This window comes from Mesoplodon densirostris, chromosome 2 (genome assembly GCF_025265405.1).
Source record: "Mesoplodon densirostris isolate mMesDen1 chromosome 2, mMesDen1 primary haplotype, whole genome shotgun sequence".
NCBI lineage: Eukaryota > Metazoa > Chordata > Mammalia > Artiodactyla > Ziphiidae > Mesoplodon > Mesoplodon densirostris.
The window spans coordinates 171,028,975-171,034,973 of record NC_082662.1 but is presented as its reverse complement, the minus strand read 5'-3'; the positions used below and the strand labels follow the sequence as shown (position 1 = coordinate 171,034,973).

The window sequence follows — 5,999 nt, the reverse complement described above, 5'->3', positions numbered from 1 at the left end:
TGGGTTATTGAGCACATCTCATGTGTTACTAGGGAAAGGTATGTTTTCTTTAGTTCAGAAAAAGTCCAGTTCTCAGCATTATTTTGGCAACTCAGCAACTGTTCAGCAATTTTATTTTAGAGTGTTCAGCAGGAGTTCAGCAAGGGCAGTGAACATGGAGGTCCTCAGGTCTCCGTCATTCCTGATTTAGTTCCTTTCACATTATCTTGCAGTATTAAGAAAATTTTTTAATCACACATAGGTATGTCTACACAGTATATTGTTAAGCTTAATTGTTTTTGAAGTTACAAAAAATAATATTCTGAATGAGCCTTCTAATAATTCCCCTCAATGATATTTTACCAAGATTAATCTTGTATTTTCAGTGTAGTATAAAATTTCATTGTATTACTAGATCATAACTTGTTTACTCTCTTAGTGATGGGCTTTTAGTGTTGTTTCCAGCTTTTAGATATTACGCACAAGGCTACTGTGGAAGGTCTTATGCGTGTCTCTTCTGTTGCACACGTGGAAAAGTTTTTTTGTGTATGTAGGTATATCCGAATGTAGTGGCTTATTTATAGGGTACGCTAATGTTCAGTTTTTAAAGAAGACGGCAAACTTTTCTGAAGTGGTTATACACTCCTACCAGCCATATAAGATATTACTGATGTACATCCTCTCTGCTTGATGCTGTCAGACTTCCTATCTTTTGCCAGTTGAATTACAGAATAGTTAACTTGTGATTTTTTTTTTTTTTTTTTTTTGTGGTACGCGGGCCTCTCACTGTTGTGGCCTCTCCCGTTGCGGAGCACACGCTCCAGACATGCAGGCTCAGCGGCCATGGCTCACGGGCCCAGCCTCTCCGCGGCATGTGGGATCTTCCTGGACCGGGGCATGAACGTGTGTCCCCTGCATCGCCAGGCAGACTCTCAACCACTGCGCCACCAGGGAAGCCCTAACCTGTGATCTTAATTTGCATGATTCTGATTAGTAATGATATTGAACTTCTCTTCTTATGTTTATTTCTTCCTCTGTGAAATGCCTGTACATGTCATCTGCCTATCTGTGTAATTGTTTTAGTCCTTTTTTAGTGGATTTACTCTCTGGAGTTATTTTTATTTTTATTTTTTTACTTTTTGCATTTGTAGTCAACTGTAATCAGACAGGTGGTGAACAATTTAAAATCCCACGTTCCTTTAGCTGACTTTTTATAAGTATAGGCTGGCAGCAAACACAATATCTCTCTTGATTTTGGTGATTTCTTCTACAGAGTTATTTTCCAGCTCAGTGTTTCCAGTGGCTTTTGCTGCTTGACACATTTGTCGAAGTAGTTCTTCCAGGTGCCTCATACAATGAATTATGCTGCCTTCAAAGATATCCGTCATTTTGCAGATATGGGCAAATGTAGTTCCAGCTGCTCAGGTATATACTACATCCATTAAGTGAGGTTTAAATGAGCTTAGGTAAGTCTCCTCATCAATTTCCAATTTGGCTTCTGCTGAAACTTTTGCAATTCTTTTAGCACATTCCTGCATTTGACGAAGTGGTCCTGCTAACTGCACTGTTAATTTGGGCATATCACTAGAATTCTCTTGAAACACAAAGCAGCTTAGGTTGCCTGTTCTGCAGATACGTCATTGAAAAGGCCATTAAACATCATCTCAGTTAGAAGGAGCTCATCAGCACTGCTTATTTCACAAGCCACTCATCCTTTCATCTCTGTGACATCAGATGTACATAGCAAATCCCAACCTCCTTAAAACACGTTTGCAACATTGGAATTCATTGATTTGTAGGACAGTTCTTGCTTTCTTTAGTTCTCACTTTGCAGATTTGAAGTCGATTGCAATCTGTGCTTTTTTTTCACGAAGTGTGTACATTGTTGCCAAATTTGGATCATTGTGAAGTGGATGAGCATACATTCTACACTCAAAAGCCTCTACTTTCTGGATGACGTTTTTTCAGTCCTTGATCTCGAATGCCCATGTCATCAATAGAATCTAATAAGGGAATACTATCAGGAAAACGTCTCTGAACTTCCAGTGTTGATTTTAAAACACTGTCTATTGTCCAATGGTCGAAGGTCTTTAGGAGTGTAAAGCCTAACACTGCTGATAGCAGACAGGAGATGCACCAAAACTAGAACAACCTGCATCTCTCCTTTCACATCAGGTTTAGCTGGTTTTGCAGTCTCAGTAGCTGAATTTTTCAAGCTCTCTTTGCTACAGTGCAGAAGTACTTCTACTACATATAAAGGATCAAGTTCACCAGAATTAGGCTTAGCATTTGATTTTTTTGAGAAATTCACCACTACACTCCAGCCAAAATCATCTCCTTCATTCTTTACCTTTACCAAATGACCTGGTCATAGAAATGGTAAGCAATATTTTGGTTTGTGAATATATTCTTCAGTTTACCCAATTTGGCAAGCTGTTGTCTAATCTTGTAATAGATGACTACACTTTCTTCATCTGGTATTACTGTTTTATTATAGTGTTCTTCTGAGTTCTTTACCTTCTCTACTACTCCTGGAATTGCTCTATAATGCTGAAACTGGTAGAAGGATTTTTCCAACATGTACTCAGGACTAATTTCTTCTACTCGTAGTAAGTTCAAAACCATGTTGTAGGTCAAATGGAAAGCACTATTTAGAGGATCAGCTGAGCCCTTAAGTAGTTGTTTTCCAATCATTGGGCTCATCTTTTCATCTACCATAAGAATTACAATTCCTCTATCATCCATTACCCTCCTTCCAGCACAACCAGACATCTGAATGTATTCACCAGAGGAAATCCATCAGAAATCCTTCCCATCATATTTTCGGGCACTCATAAATAAAACAGTTCTAGCTGGCATGTTAATATCCATAGCAAAAGTTTCAGTGGCAAAAATGGCCTTTATCAATCCTTCGGGAAAGAGAATTTCTATAGTTTCTTTCAAAATAGGAAGTAAACCACCATGGTGAATACCAATCCCTCACTTCAAGAGAGGAAGTACATGTTCAACCTGAGGGAGCTTTTTATTTTCATCTGACAAGCAGTCAATTGCATTACTGAATACTTCTTCAACCACCTTCTTTTCTTCATCTGGGTTGAAATCTAATTTGGTCATTTGAAGTGCATACGGTTCATAATCTTTCTTACTAAAACTGAAAATAATTACAGGTTGAAAATTTATTTCCATAATCATCTTCACAATCTTGAACACATTTGATAGTCCTTTTGTTCCTGTTTTTCGCCCCTTCTGATCTCCTTTTGCCAAATCACCAGCATCTCTAAGTACTTGCATCATCTTCTGTGAAGTCACCATTTTCATCAACTACAAGGTGCAGACCATCTCCCCCTGCTGGAAAAATGTAGTGCTGTAATGGAGTAGGCAGATAATCTGTGTAAATTACATGTCCAGGCTGTTTATGTAAGTGGCAAATCCACTCAGCAAACTGTCGGACATTTGGAATAGTAGCCGAAAAAAAGACATAGTGAACATCATCAGGAAGTGAAATAATAGTTTCTTCCCATACGACACCACATTATGAATCTCTTATGTAATGAATTTCATCAAATACGACCCAAGCAACTTCTCGCACATAACTTCAGAACCTCTGTACAGCAAACCTCTCAAAATCTCTGTGGTCACAGCAAGACAAGATGCTGTAGGATAAATAGTAACACCTCCAGTCATCAGACCAACATCTTGAAATTCTTCATACATTTCATGGTATTTCTTACTCAAGGCCTTAATTGGGCTAGTAAAAATTACACGCTGTTTCTCCCTTAAGGCCAATGCAATGGCATATTCAGCGCATACAGTTTTTCCTGCTGATGCATGTGCAGATATTAAAACAGACTGATTATTATCAACACACTGAATGGCTTCTCTTTGAAAAGCATCAAGAATGGATGGGTATTCCTTTACAGATTTAACAACTCGAGGTTTAAGTGGTAGATAATCTTCATCTGCAGGAAGTGCAGCCTCATGTGTACACCCTTCTACAATTTCAACTGATTGTACCTTGACTCTGGGCATCAAGTCTGACAAACTTAAGTCTAAAGTTATTGACTCTTCTACCCTGGGCTTCTTTCCGAAAATGGGTTCATCTGTGCCCTCGAAGTCTGCATCTCTCTTTTTTTCCCAATATTAGTTGACTCATTGTACTTTACCATCAAAACGTTTTCCAGCCTTTTCCGTAGCCCCTGGCAGCCCCTTCCTTTTCCCCTTCTCATTTTCCTTGTCTTTTTTGGCTGCTGGCGCAGTGGTCGAGTCATCCCCAAACACGCTGAAGAGCTCATCCCGGAAACCGTCCGCCATCCTTCGGAGTTGCGAGACCAGATCTCCCTCCCACCCACGATGCTCCACGACCGCACTGACAGTGCCGCCAAGTGAAGCCTCAACAGGGGCCTGTGGGAGACAAAATTTTTGGAGTCACACAGCCGCTGAGACTTCTTCCCTGCCTCCTTTTCCTCCTCCGGCCTTTCTTTTACCTTCCCAATCACTGGCGGATGAGCAGCTCCTTGGCTGAAGAGAGAGTGCAGTGAGGGTTCTCTTTACATTCTTGAGACTAATCCTTTGTGATATGTATGTTAGATGTCACTTCAGTTATCTATTGCTGTTTAACAAACCACTGTAAAATTCAGTGGCTTAAATCAAGAATGATTTATTATTTCTCTAGGCTCTAGGCTGAGCTGGGTGTTTTTGCTGCTTCATGTGGCCCTGGGTCACTCATTTGACTACATTTATTTGATGGCTGGGCTCGGGTGGAAGGTTCAAAATGTCTTCACTCATGTCTGGCGCTTCAGAGCTTTTCCACGTGGCTGACTTGGAGCATGGTTGTCTCAGCAGGGTAGTTGGATTTCTTACACAGTTGTTGGCTTCAAGGGGGAAAGTCGAAGCTGGCAGGGCTCTGTCGATGTAAAAAAAAAGGGGGCAAAATGAAGACTATAGCCAGGGAGGTAGCATTTCAGATAGCTCTGAGAAACTGTTCCAAAGAAGTAGGGGGGAGGGTCAGTATACATGTGATTTTGGTGAAGGCGGAGTATATGCAATCAAGCACATATTTTTTTGCAGAAGATTTCTGCTAGCCACGAGGTGCAGACGTCACCATGAAGGAATTTAGTGCTTTTCTAGATATGAGGAGATGCAAGAATTGGGCTCCTAAAATCAGCTCCTGAAAATATCTATGTGAAGACCTGCTCTGCCAGTTTTTCTCAGAGCACAGAGTGTCTCACTCCTGATCTCCACCCTGAATTTCTTCAGGAGGTGTTGAAGTTCAGCGGCTGCAGCGGCACCTGATTTAATCCTTGCAGAGGTAGATGGAGAGTGCCCATGGCAAGTGCCAATTTGTAGTTGACAGCTCTTAAGGACTAGGCTTGGAACTGGCATAAAGTTATTTTGACAGCATTCTGTTGGTCAAAAGAAGTCACTAAGATCAACTCAGATTCAAGAGGAGGAGAAACAGACTCCATTTTGTGATGAGTAGAGAGGTATGCATGTACAAGAAGGGAAGGAGTTAATGGTGGTTATCTTTGGCGACTATGTACCACATATATTTTTCAGATATCATCTCACAGTATACAGCTTGTCTTTACTAAATGTGAGGTTTTATCAAAAAAGTATTTTAATGCAATTCAGTTTATAGACTTTTATATTGTGCTCTTGTTTATAAATCTTTCCTTTCCCCCAAACCAGAAAAATACTCGAATATATTTTAAAGTTTTAATTTTGACATTTAAGTACTTAATTACTCTGGAGTTAAATTTTTGTTTTGTTTTGTTTGTATATTTGGTGTGAATCAGGAAATATTCAATTTCATTTTATTCCCATATGATCTTTTTTTTTTTTCTAGATCAGTTTTTCCCACTGATTTGACATGTTGTCTTTTGTAATTTTCATGTTTCTAGTTGTGGTCTTTGTCACTTAGAGAAGTCTCTTTAATGTTTCTTGTAAAGCTGGTTTGGTAGTGGTGAACTCTTTTAGCTTTTGCTTGTATGTAAACCTTATGATCTGTCCATCAAATCTGA

General features: G+C 39.7%; 1 pseudogene; it reads right to left on the bottom strand.

Moving 5' to 3' along the window:
- Positions 1-1,190: 1,190 nt before the first annotated feature.
- On the bottom strand, positions 1,191-4,290 carry LOC132483341 (exosome RNA helicase MTR4-like; annotated as a pseudogene).
- Between the last annotated feature and the right edge of the window lie 1,709 nt (positions 4,291-5,999).